This window comes from Armigeres subalbatus, chromosome 3, assembly GCF_024139115.2.
Source record: "Armigeres subalbatus isolate Guangzhou_Male chromosome 3, GZ_Asu_2, whole genome shotgun sequence".
NCBI lineage: Eukaryota > Metazoa > Arthropoda > Insecta > Diptera > Culicidae > Armigeres > Armigeres subalbatus.
In genome coordinates this window covers 3,801,548-3,815,909 of record NC_085141.1, presented here as the reverse complement: position 1 = coordinate 3,815,909, position 14,362 = coordinate 3,801,548, and the positions used below count along the sequence as shown (strand labels likewise).

The 14,362-nt window shown below is 39.0% G+C and overlaps 1 protein-coding gene across 5 annotated transcripts in view; it reads right to left on the bottom strand.

The window, feature by feature from the left end:
- LOC134221267 (zinc finger protein 252) overlaps positions 1-14,362 on the bottom strand; it is a 157,280-nt gene that overhangs the window by 44,555 nt on the left and 98,363 nt on the right. Inside the window, exon 1 of one of the 5 annotated variants that reach the window (XM_062700459.1) lies at positions 9,171-9,417. The exons of the other annotated variants lie outside the window; for them this stretch is intronic. The gene's annotated coding sequence lies outside the window, so the exon portion shown is untranslated. Of the gene's footprint in view, positions 1-9,170; positions 9,418-14,362 lie in introns of those variants that run through there. 5 annotated transcript variants of the gene reach the window in all.

The window sequence follows — 14,362 nt, the reverse complement described above, 5'->3', positions numbered from 1 at the left end:
GTTTTAAGTCGAAACCGAAAACACATTTATAAGCCGAATCCGACGCTTTTCCAGAGTGCCTTCGACATAACAAATCGAAAACGATGAGAAATTAAATCAAAGTACCTATCCAACTTTTCCAGAGCCCTTCGACATCACAACCCAAAACCGATGAGCAAATGATTTAATCTGACGCTCTTCCAGAGCGTCTTCCACATCAGAAATCGAAACCGACGAAAACACAAATCGATTATTTTGGGGCTCTTCCAGAGCGTCATCGACATCACAAGTCGAAACCGAAGAAAAATGTCCCAATCACGCTCACAGGATACTTACAAAACAATAATTTCAGGAACAACCTGGCAGGATCACCAAATGTGTGGCCCAATTACCTAATATCCGTTGGCTCGGTCACTTGTGTGCTGCCTTACGAAACGTGCAACCCCGTTGGTTGCCCGGCGAGGAAAGAGACAAAGTCATGGCCTGCTATTCACTAATCAATGATGACAACTGAATCTATATACGGATGATATTTGAATATCTGTCATTAATGCGCACTGAGAGTGGATAGTTTATTTTCTAATATATCTTACAGTGACTATAACAACAGTGTTGTCAAGTGTTTGAATTGGAACAGAATCATCTGTCAGTTCCATACAAATGCGCCCAAATGCGTATTCCAAATTCTCGTTCCGGTATTGAAGAAAATCAGATCATGAGTAATAATCGACTAAATTCATGCCAACTTCTATGTTCTACTGTAACCTAATCGATGATGCTTTCTAGATCGTTGAAATTTAGCGTTCGTTGATTCAAAGTTTAAAGATCTTCATCGCTCACCAATAGGAGACAACTGAGCGAGGCAAATCACTTGGTAACCTAACAATGAGTGTTGTTACCACACGCTGTTAGAAAAATCTTTTCAGACATTAGGAAAATTAAGTCCGCTATGAGAATGGAACTCTGATACACTGCATGGGAGGCTTTGATACTTTCTCTCCTCCATCCCAGCAACTTGAAAGCAGAGTGAATAAAGCAGAACACCTGATGTGTTTTGAAGTTTTGGTTTCATTCTAGTAGAGCAAGCGTAAACCGAATGCTCAAGTTGTAGCTTCCATGGATACCATACCAAGTTTGCCTTGCTCGTTGTTTATGCAGCAACGATCGCTTCAGTCACGCTTTCAATGCCGTCTTGTTAATATAACAATTTTAGTGGAAATAATTTCTAAAAATGATGTTACTCGCGCTGGCCAACCATCGCATTGCTTAGTTATAATATATTATCATTCCCTTCAATCGTATTCTTTCTACAAGACCACTGATTGAATTATTAGTGTCTAAAATATTGGACAAACTTTTCCGTACGTAGAAAATCACCATTAAATTCCATATGACACGCCTCACGATCGGCGATAGTTACGACCGACCAAAAGCTAGAAGACATGGCACGCAGGTTCAAGCTAATGGAAACTGTACCTATCCAATATCTAATAGCCTCGAACAAACCTTTGTACGTTTACTTCAATCGTTCCTCGCTCAGTTGGGTGTATGTAGTACTTTACTATTTAGGTTGAAAAGATTAAAATTTACAGCTAATCGTCGAAGTCGCATTTCAACTGAAGTGTGCGTTATCCGACATCCAGAATCAGTTCAATTAAGATCGCAATAAGCATTTTTGGTCCTTCGTACCGGATTGTCGGGAAACGCGATAGTGAAGTGAATGTATGAACACTTTGGTGTCTGCAGCGTGGTCGCTGATTATTCTCAACGATGGAGAACAATAGGACAAGGGCGCACAGTGAGACCAATTTAAAAAAAGACGGTCAAAAATTTAAATTTAAATACTTTCTGCTCGATCAAAAATAATTTACGAAAAGCATTCGAGTGCAGTGATACAGTATACCAGTGCATTGTGATTATAAAAGTGATTTATTATGCTGGGAATTTAGGATTTTCAGATGCTGTCTAAAAAGGAGCGTGCTGTGAGGATTTCTCTGAATAATCTAAAGGAGTTTGTTTAAAATAAGCACAACGGAGAGGATAAACGTGATGGATCCACGAACAGGGTTGGTTCGCTCGGATGAGTATTCAAGAGGAAGTGTAAAAACTTTTCCTTTTCGATCTGTTATCCGAATGTATCGTACAGAAATACACTTTCGCTTTGTATGAAAGAGCGTGCGTCATACCCACTCTTCATCACACAACCCCACAAGTGTAAGGTGTACAGCAAAATGACAATTTGCTGTTTTCCAAAATGCCTAAAGGCTGTGTTCTTAATCTTCCATGTAAATAAGTTGTTGTGAGCGCCTAAACATAGACCTTTTTCATCCACAACAGCAAAACACACGCCATCGAAAATATTCTGACTCTTTATCGATCATGTTTCTCTTGGCTTTATTCACACGCACGTGTAAACGCAGGCCTGGTAGCGAGTCACTATTTTAAGTCTAGTCACTAAAAAGTCACTATTTGCATCCAAACTAATATTCTTCTTCTTCTTCTTCTTATTGGCATTACATCCCCACACTGGGACAGAGCCACCTCGCAGCTTAGTGTTCATTAAGCACTTCTACAGTTATTAACTGCGAGGTTTCTAAGCCAGGTTACCATTTTTGCATTCGTATATCATGAGGCTAGCACGATGATACTTTTATGCCCAGGGAAGTCGAGACAATTTCCAATCCAAAAATTGCCTAGACCGGCACCGGGCATCGAACCCAGCCACCCTCAGCATGGTCATGCTTTGTAGCCGCGCGTCTTACCGCACGGCTAAGGAGGGCCCCAAACTAATATAATATATATAATATATATATAATATAATATATATAAAATATATATATAATATATATAATATAATATATATAAAAACACACAAATAAAGACATTAAAAAAACAGGGACTAACAGGGACGTTCCGTGGTGGAACTCAAAATTGGAAAAACTGCGGAAGACATCTCGTACACTTTTTATAAAGCAAAAAAACTCGTATTGGACTCCGTATAGTACACTAACGAAATAAGAAAATCCAAAAGGAGATCTTGGGTTCAAACGTGTGAAAATATTAGTAATACACCAGAAGTCGCGAGACTCCAGAGGGCAATTGCAAAAGATCATACTAATGACCTAGGGAATCTGAAAAAAAGGATGGATTTCCACACAAACTTCTGGTGAAACATTAAAGTTGATTATGGAAACCCATTTTCCTGGATCGATTATGTGTGTAGACCCAAAAACAAGTGGTTCGTTTTAAAGCCAAAGATGTTCCGGAAGAACAGCTTAAATGTCTGATAATTCGAAAAATGATGCACAAGCCTTGGCTGACGATATCTTCACGAAAGCCAGGGTAGAGAATGCAGTGAGATCTTTTGAGCCTTATAAATCTGCAGGACCGGACGGAATAATTCCAGCAATGCTTCAAAACGGAGAATCAGTGCTGATTCCGCCGTTAATTGAGATTTTCAAGGCAAGTCTAAGACTCAATTTTATTCCATCTCCATGGAGGAAAGTGAAAGTTATCTTTATACCAGAGAAGTAGGAAAGCGAGATAAGACGCATCCTAAATCATGCAGGCCCATTAGTCTTTCATCAGTTCTATTTAAAACTATGGAAAAGGTGTCGGGTGATTATATCAACTCAAATTACATGATTAAACATCCACTGTCTAAGTTCCAGTTTGCTTACCAGTCCGGTAAGTTAACAATTACGGCATTTCATACAGTGGTATCTAAAGTGGAAAAAGCGCTATCGATAAAAGAAATAGAACTTTGTTCTTTCTTGGACATTGAAGGAGCCTTCGATAGCGCTTTTTATTCGTCAATGGATCGTGCCATGAAGAAACGAAACTTCGACACGAACATTATCAAATGGATTCACACCATGCTTGCAAAAAGAGAAATATCTTCAGAGCTGGGAAGTTCGTCTCTCAAAGTATGGGCAACAAAAGGTTGCCCTCAAGGAGGGGTCCTCTCACCACTAATGTGGTTCTTAGTTGTAGACGATCTTCTAGGAAGCTTAGAAGAAAAAGGTTTCGAAATTGTAGGCTTTGCTGACGATATTGTCATCATAGTGAGGGGGAAATTCGACAATATCATTTCTGAAAGAATGCAATGGGCTCTAAATTTTACCCAATCGTGGTGTATTCAGGAAGGCTTTAGCATTAATCCGTCAAAAATTGTAATTGTACCATTCACTAGGAAAAGGAAACTTGATCTAAAAGCTCTAAAGCTTGGAGGACTAGAAATTCAGCTTTGTGAACAGGTCAAATACCTGAGAGTCATTCTGGATTCTAAACTGCACTGGAATGCTCATATTGAGTGTGCGATCGGAAAGGCAACTAGTGCCTTCTGGATATGCTCTAAAACATTTGGAAGAAAATGGGGCTTGAGACCAAAAATGATAAAGCGGATCTATACTTCCATTATTCGTCCAAAACTGACATATGCTGCTCTTGTATGGTGGCCAAAAACAAAAGAGGCTACTGCACAGAAGAAGCTGACAAAACTGCAAAGGATAGTGTCCATTGCTATAACGGGAGCGATGCGTAGCACCCCTTCAAAATCGATAGAGGCAATTCTAAATCTGCTACCATTGTATGAATTCGTGCAGTTAGAAGCGGAAAAGAATATGCAAAAACTTAAACGATTGAAGTTATTCAAGTCAGACGATTTAGCGGGCCACTTGAGTTTCTCACAAAATTTTCAATATCGGCCAGTGATGAATATGAGTGGAAACTGGATGAAACCTGTGGAGAACTATGACATTCCTTATTACATACGTGAGCCATCACGTATGGACTGGGAAGTCGGTAGTCCCACTGTTCGGGACGGTTCCATAAAATTCTACACAGATGGCTCAAAAATAGGAACAAAAACGGGAGCAGTAATCTTCGGCCCTGGGATATCGATCTCAGTGGCAATGGGAAACTATCCAACGGTGTTCCAAGCGGAGATTTTTGCTATAATGAAATGTGCTAATATCTGTGTAGAGAGAAAATATAGATATGCAAATATTTGTATCTTCACAGATAGTCAAGCGGCACTCAAAGCATTGAGTAGCTTCAAATGTACATCAAAACTTGTCTGGGAATGCATTCTTTCATTGCGAAAAGTGTGCCAAGAGAACTCCGTAGGTTCCAGGACACTGTGGTAAGGTAATGAAAAGGCAGACGAGCTTGCGAAACGAGGTTCAAACACACAGTTTATCGGTCCAGAATCTTTCTGCGGTATATCATACTGTACTATAAAATGGAATTGAATTCCTGTGAAGCACAAAGGTTGCTGACCATCTGGTTGGTTGTCGAAAAGAGATTTGTAATTCCCAATAAGTAACCGAAAAGCTCTTGGAGCTCAGCAAGAGAGCTCTTTGCACCATCACTGGCCTAATAACCGGACACTGCCCGAGCAGATATCACTTGAAAAATATTGGCCAGATTCAGAATGATATCTGTCGTTTCTGTAACATGGAACGTGAAACCTCGGAACATCTGCTTTGCAGTTGTGATGCATTGTACAAGGGTAGATCTAAATTTCTAAATAGTGGCTTTATGCAACCAGGAGATATTTGGACTGCAAATCCTGGAAAGGTAGTGGGTTTTATTAACTCAATTATACCGGACAGAGAAAAGACGCGTCTTAGGTTATGTACTTGACAAATGGTGATCAACCTACAAGATGCGAATACATAGTTAAGAGTAATGAGGGTATACCACAAAAGTTCAACTCAATGGACGCAGTGGTTCTACGCCCTAACAAAAAAAAACTGTATTGATCGATTTCATTTCGTCGATGTTTTCTTTTTTATTATTGTGGCGAATTGCGCTAGTTTGGCGATGATTTAATGGTTTGGTGTGATAAAGGGTGATTGTATATTGCAATTGAAACAATTGAACTATTATCAAAATTTAAATTCTATTAATAGAAATCGATCAATACAGTTACGCCCCTATGAAACTAAGCGCGAGATTTAAATTTTAGTTACTTTATATTTTTCAAACAAATGGTCCTTCTAAAGAATTTATAAGCTTTGTGATTCAAAATAGTTTACCGTCTAGGAATCAATTAGATCATTTTAGATCATTCTTTTGCTGTTGTACCGAAAACTTCGAGCTCGTATTATACCACAAATTTACAACATTATCAACTTGTAATTCACTAACCGTTCCCGTGACGTCGGGTTGACACCTTCTCGTGGTGTGTTACTCAATATGATGCCTTAATACGATACAAAGGCCACATTGCTAGCTTCTGTACTCAATATGCAACTCCGCTGTAATTATGAAAGAGACATAGTCACTGGCTTCTTGCTTCCATCTTCTTCTTTCCTACGGTGAAGATGAGCTTGGCCAGTAGCAGTAATCTTCATGTTTTTGTTGTTTTTTTTTTTTCCTATTCTTGATTTCTGATAGCATTCTCGATAAGGATCTCAAAAATAAAACATTAGTTTGCAATCTTCGAATTATATCATAACAACGCCAATGCAACTTGTTCTCTCCCCAGTTTAAAACTTCATACAAAAGTCATTATTTGGTCACTTTTTTGACATCGTTGATCACTAAAGTCACTATTTTGAGCGGCATTCAACGCTACCAGCCCTGTAAACGTTCTCGAGTGTAAATCAATACACTTCCCTTTACTTGTAAATTCTCTACACATTTCAAGACGATGGCCAACCCTGTCTACGAATATCCAAATTAGACGAAATTTGGGAGAAGCCGAAAAAGCCAAACTACAACGAAGTACCAAGGTAAAAAAGCAACAATGCCAAGATTTTAAATGATTTCCAGAACGACGTTTACCATTTGAAAGAGATTATGATTGGTTTACATCCCAGCAAACACAAGATCGTTTATCATATCGAATAAGTGTACAAAGTGGAGGCCATATACGTACATTTTGCATGCAGTCAAATGGAAGAATGCGTATATCGCCGCCACCTTGTACACTTATTCGCTAGCATATGCGAGTTTGTGTTGGCTGGGATCGAACATGTTCGTGTAACTCAACTCCTAGAGCTACTAAATTTATCAATATTCAATGGAAGGATGTCGGATTGGGTCACATTTCGAGACACGTATTGTGTATCCGGAATAAATTTATACCGCTTTTTATACCGAAGTTGGATTTTTCTCCAGATACAGTCAACTTTCCCAACATCAGAAGTAGTGCGCTGGGTTCGCCTAAACAACGCATCAATTAGTTTGACAAATAAAACTTTGGAAGAAGGTTCGGTTCGGAAGTCCGGACTTCCGAATTCTAACTTGGTGCTACGCCGACAATACATGAATCTGATCTACACCGATGTTAGCATGTCCGACATAAACAAATTTACTTATTTGAGAATGTCTCTCACAGAAGATGTCCTGCAAGAGATCCTACGATCCGGATGGATTACAATGATTTGCAATTGCAGTCTACTCGGACACTGATGATCATATTTGCAAACTGGTTGAAATATATTTGAACTAGTATGTATAGATGCGAATGCAACTGATAATGGTTTTGTTGCCTAATCACACGTGCGATAGCAGTTGACAATCGGTGCAACCATATGAATTGCTATCGAAACTATATGATGTCAGAGCCAGTAATGGTTGGTCAATCCCGTTCCAGGATGGTTGGTCAATCCCGTTCATGCATTCCCAACACGGACATCAGATCGATATAAGCTACGAGGTGCGAGCTCACCGCATGATTTTTTTGTGTATACAAGAAGCAGTGCCTGCCGTGCGTGAGGAATTGGAGTAGTGCGGTTTGGAGCCAACTAATGCAATGTCTACAAGACGCCACGCCATGGCAAGACACGAAGGTACCGTGAACTCGATAAAGGTGGTCTGAAGTACCGTCATCGAGTGGTGCAAATACTCCCCGGTGACCGATCCCAGTCCTTCCACCATTTCAACCACAGAAACGCTTGGTGGCTGCTGTTGTATCAGTGCCTTCCCAAGCAAGCACATCTCACGCACCAATTTTCTCTGCAAGCTAATGGCTCCCACTTCCTCCACCTAGATTCCGCCGGCAACACCCTCTGAGGATGCAGCTTCACTTTATACACCAGAACAGCTGATGCCACCTCAGAAATAGTAATTTTTCCAATAAAACTGTGCTAAGCCGTTTTAGAAAGTGACCAAAATTCGTCTAAATAGAACGTCAATTTGACAGCTCACACACGTAATTCGTTGGCAGACTGGTTTTACCAAATAGTACAAATTGTACACTCTGACCCATAAGCAGAATACATAATCAAGTTAAGCAATCGGTTCAATCTAACAGTTCTCTCAATTCACATATGAGTTCTCGATTTTTACTGAGCACCGCTAATTTATGCAACGTTTCAGAATTTCTAAATTTAGTTGATTTGTATGCCTCTAACTTTTTTCAAATCTAAGGAGTTAAGTTGAAAAAGATTACATATCTATCCCATATTTTGCATAAACTTTGTTACAGAATTCCATGTTTATTGCAATGAAAATGAAAACCCGATGAAACTTTCTAGTTATTAATTATTCAGTCAGTTTTTCCAATTTCAAATGCAGCCTAGAAGTTTTCTATCCTTCGTATAACGGCTAATTAAGCAATTCTTAACTCTTAGGCAAAGATATGAAAAGGATTGCTTTGTGGATCAATGCACTTGTATTGCACATTGTTGCGGAAAAAATATAAACAATATGCTTATTTGTACTTATAGTATTTATTAGTTTCACAACGCTAGTTTGTTTTTAGTATCCATAGGATTTAGCATTATTTTTCTATGTATGACCAAAGGAAAATGTTTCAAACTCTCTGTTACTGATTTTTGCCTTTCTTGCTTTCGTAATAATTTCAAAAAGTCAATAATGAACTTTTACTCTTGCTGCTAACACCAAACTTTACACGGAATCACAGCAATATTAAATTGGGCCACTCATTATAAAAAGTGAAACCGCTAATTTCTACTATTCCTTCCCAAGTTTAACATTTACGCACTCTCATTCGCGGATTAGTGCTATTTTTTTCTGATAGATGCACCAGTTGCATACATTTTGAGATACAATCCGCAGCATAGAATTTCTTGAACCAAATTGCACAAACTGACATTACACAGCGACAACGATATGACAATGATATTAAAACTTCCTAAGCCATCCCTGAAACTGTTTCAAATTGTGCCGACTATCACAGCCAATTGATTTCGAATTAAACACAAACGATCTTTTACCACAAGAAAATATCCTCCTCTGGGAGCAGGGCGCTCTCCACGACTCGAAGCAGCAGGTAGTTCCAACTATTCCAACCCCAACGGCTGCCACTAGCACTGTAATCGGGATAATCGCACTTCACTTAAAAATTAATGTCAAGATAATCAAGAACATTAACACCTCCGAACGTTTTAATTGAAAAACTTTTCCTTTGAGAGCAATCCAACTGGTTCCACACTCCTCGGCAAGAGATAAAAGTCCCGGCCAGCAGCGGCCACGAAACGCGTAAGATGCTGGCAAATTGAATAATAAGACTGAGAATTCATCAAATTTTTAAAATCTCCAAACCTTCGGAAAGTGAAAAAGTAAGACGCTGTACATAACAAAGGCGCTCCAGTATATATCACCATCATCGGCGTCTTCTTATTTACCCAAGGCGCACACCAAAAAATCTCCTGGTTTTCTTACCCCGCACGGCGACCATTTTCCGTTCTTTTTTTCCTTGTATTTATTTTTCGTCGCTCGGTCGGGTCGAAGTGGGCGGCGTGGGATGGGACAGCGAAATCTTTTCCTTATTCGCCCTTCGCCGCGCTCGCCATCAAACCAACCCACTGCGGCGTCGACCCACCAGCGGAGAAACAGAAAGACAAATGTATCAGAAATCATACCCCGAAATGGCCAAGTTTGTGTACCAGAGATGCGTTAAAAGGCGTAATAAAAATATATACATGCACCCCATTCCACCTTCGCCCCTTTTTAGAAGGTTTTTTTTTCGTCCTTTTTCCGACCAGCCCACCCTCCGCCGCTCAACAACAAAAACTTTACCAACACACAGACGCAATTTTAACACCCGCCGCCATCGCCAACTGCGACCGAACGACCGACCGACTACAGGACTGCGAGTGAGTGGTTCTGCTGCTGGTCTGCTGAAGACGCGCCACTTCCACTCGTTTTATCGTTGCCTGGCATGGCTGGCTTTCTGAGCTGCTCGTCTTTTGCGTCTATGGAAAACCGACTCTTCTCCGGAGGCAAACCCTTCTTTATCTCGCGTGGAAAAAACAAAAAACCCCTCGTGAAAAATGTGCAACCAAGGAGGCTGATGAGGACTTTTTTCTCTCTTATCCTCCCTCTGTCTTCCGTTATTAAACAACTGACGGAGATTTTTAAAAACCTGCACGCGCTCCAATCGATGTTATCGCTTTCCTGTGGCAGCTAGTGTGGCGCATTTCGCGCCAATTTTTTTTTTGCATTGCTAGGAGACTGTGGAGGGTGTTGTCGATAAATAGGCAGTAATGATTGGGTGTTCTAGGAGCTTTCCTCAGGCTTGCCAGAATAAATATACAAGATATTTTTTGATTGGGTTCTAATTAGATTCTAAGAAATTTGGAAAAAAAATTGGAACATCCAAGCCTGGAAATCTTTTTTTCAGAGACATAGTACGCAATTGAACTTAGTGTTTAAATAAACTAGTCATTACACTACTGTTATTAATTCAAGGCTTTTCATGCTTGCAATTATATTAATTTGCCCTAAAAATTAAAAATGTTTCTCATCCAAAAAAATGGACAACACAGTGTTTTTCAACGCGATAACTCTGTCAGCTGGTGATGGATTTAGCGATGCTTGTAAATCGTAGCAACTCTGCTTGTGAATAGAAAAAAAATATGGCATGAGTAGTTGATTTGCAGCAGCCACAGACAAGCGATGAATGCTTTGATTGTACTGTCAGCACATGTCCTTCGGTTGTACAGTTGATTCTAAAGTATTGGTAATTAAAAATCGAAAAAAAAAATCGAAAATTTTCAAAACTGGAATCAAAATTACTCTTATCACTTCAATTGTAAGAAACAATGCTGGGTTTTCATGTTTAAACATTTTCTTCCATTTTAAACACAAGAAACAGTGCATTGAACGCGTCAATCGTCAATTTATCGAATGATGATCCTATGTTTTTAACCTCACTTTTATCTGCCAATAAGATTGCTAATGTCGTTCGCCAAAGTACCGGTACTACAAGTCGTATCCAAAGTACCGGTACTACAAGTGTCAAACCGTGCACTACAACATGATGTATAAATTATGGTCAATTGAAGCTTGTTGAAGCATAATTTGACAAAATAATTTAAATGACTACAGCGCCACTAGCATTCTAGTACTTATGCTTCTACTGGTTGTACAGACCCCGTTCAATTTTGGCAACACGTTTGATATTTCAGTAATGCCAAAGTCGAATGGTTTCTATTCCTTTTTAGTTTCATTTCTTTGCATTCTGTAATTAGAATCAAACATCATTTTTGATATGATAAAAAAAAATGTACACCCATATGCTTATTTATGTTTGAATGCTCTTTCGAGCGGTGCGCAGCCGACAATGGAAGACATCAAATAGAAGAATGATTCGAACGGATCCGAATTCGTTCGAAAGTATCGTTGGTTCGTAAACAAGAACACGGAAGAATGGCGACTACATTTTTTTGCACTTTCGAAACAAATTCAAAGATTTTTGATAGAGGCAGTGAATTACCAAGATTTTTCGTAGATTCTAAAAGACATTTCTCAATGCTATTCAAACTTTAAACATCCCAAATACGTGAACATGGGCGCGAGCTGTGTTAAAATTGAAGAGTGGCTTATTCTCCGGTAGATTTCGGAATCAAACAGAGGAAGGGGCGGCTATTTTCCTCTTTTAGGATACCATATGGTCACCCTATCCGTAACTAATCAGGGAAAACTGATTGCTTTGCGAACGTGTTGTAAGTCATGGCCTACTGATGGTCAATTCAAATTATGCCGCGTTCGTTGGCGCGTTTGCGTATGGCGAGTCAGGTGAGACGTAAGATCGATAAGGTAGATATCGGCAATGGATATTCTGCAAACTGCACACTGACAAACGAGATTTCAAATAACTACAAATTCATGGCACACAAGAATCTTCCAAAAAAAAACTTACAAGAACTGGGTATATGCGAAAAAAAGAACTCAGAGTCCACCATTGCATTAGATGATCATCAGTAGAGGCCTGAATAAGAGAAACGCGGATAGAGAATATGACGAAATGACTCTGCCAACACTGCATTCAATCTGCTTCATCAAAGAACAACACATGAAAAGAAAGAAATGGTTTATGTAGATAAAATCTCACAATCGGCTATTTTATGTGCTCACATCACATAACAATAGAATCCTATAAACAATGGAATTCCAATTCATAATCTATAAATGACTTGCATATTAGGGTGGTTCAAAACATCGATTTTGCTCCACAGTGCTTATCTGATTCTTTATCATGTTCTGAGTGTCCTCTGAAAATTTGAGCTCATTTGGATTAAAACTGATTTAGCACAAGCCGTTTCAAGTTTGCATGCAAATTAGTATGGGGAAATTTATTTTTTCATTATACTGTTAATGACGTTCCCCCCATCAAGCGCATGTTAAAATAAAACCTACATAGCTAAAAGGAATACTCAACAGCTTTCACTTAGTGAAAACTGCGTCTTAATTAATCGTTCCAATAATTAGTAATCGAATTAATCGGTTTAATACATTCCACTAAAAGAGCTTAATATATTTTTCTAGTAATCGAATTTAATCTATACCGTGGTTTTCTGGAGCTAATTGCATAACTCATCAACAGGCAACATTGCTCCTCGTGCCGCGAAAGATAGCACACACAAATTCAGGCTACTATGTTGCACTGCACATTTCAGTGATGCCCTCAAAGAAGTTTAACGATCATGACTAAAGATTCGCAACCTGTCTTAAAATCGATTACTAATTATTGGGACGATTAATCAACATGCGGTTTTCGTTGGGTGAAAGCTGTTGAGTATCCATTTTAGCTATGTAGGTTTTCTTTTAACCTGCGCTTAATGGGCAAACGTCATTAACAGTATAATGAAAAAATAAATTTCCCCATACTAATTTGCATGCAAACTTGAAACGGCTTGTGCTAAATCAGTTTTTATCCAAATGAGCTCAAATTTTCAGAGGACACTCAGAACATGGTAAAGAATCAGATGAGCACTGTGGAGCAAAATCGATTTTTTGAACCACCCTATTGCATATATTATTGCAAACTAATGTAAAATACATTCAATTTTGTTTATTTAAAAATGGCATAAAATCGAATTTGGCCGTTTTCAGTATTTGAGCCAACATTTTGGCTGCTTGACAGGTCTCCTGCTCGATTGGCTGCTATTTTTTGACGGTTCGATTGGCGGCACATACCTATTCGCGTTTCTCTAATTCAGGCCTCTAATCATCAGTAGCAGTTACGGCCATACTAGGTGAGCTCATCCAATTACCCAACCCCTTTTCGTGACTCTAGAGCTCTTGAATAAAATATATTCCTAATAAGAAAATAATAATAAGAAAAAAAAATAAGAAAAATATTTAAGCTCTTTTGCCTTCTTTGGAATGTATTCAACTGTCTAAGACGACGAAGACCGTCTTCAGTGTCAAGTACGAGACACTGAAGCTGGCCTCACAGTTGAGGTCGAAATACGTATCTGTAAAGATAACAAAACGTAGTGGAATTAAATGGAAAGTACTAAACTCGTCTTAGACAGTTGATCTTCCAAATAATTTATTTCCTCAGCATTTGTCCGTTTTGTCCTTAGTTTAAAAAAATCTTTTCCGGAGTTTCAGACCACTTTGTATTTTTCCGCTTTCCGCCACATAAATCTAACTAAGGAATTATCGCCAAATACCGCAGTTAACATGGTCCTGAGGACCAGGGAGAACAATAAAAAGAGGTCTTGCATGCCCACATTTAACCCGCAGAATTACCAACCGTTTCAGGATATTTGTTCGATAGTTTTTTTTTTCGATTAGCACGCCAGTTCGATAGGAAGAAACGTGAGTAGAACTTTCTCAATGGGCTTTGATATATCCTTCACAAGTATCGCATCGCTAAAGTTAATCCAGAAAAAAATCTTTATAACTATAGCACAACACCTTATTCCAAAACAATCATAGGTATGCAAAGGTATACTGGGTCTCTAGTAGCAACGAGACTCGGGCTAACAATAGTTTCGGTGGTGGTAAGTAGGCCAAATGGTCAATGATAAGTGAAAAGTGAAACATAAGAAGTGAAAAGTAGGCAATAAGAAGGAAGAAGTAAAAAACGAGTAGTGAAAATCGATAAGTGAGAAGTAAGAGGCGAGAAGAAAGAAGTAAGAATTGAGAAGTGTGAAGTAAGAAGCAGGACGAG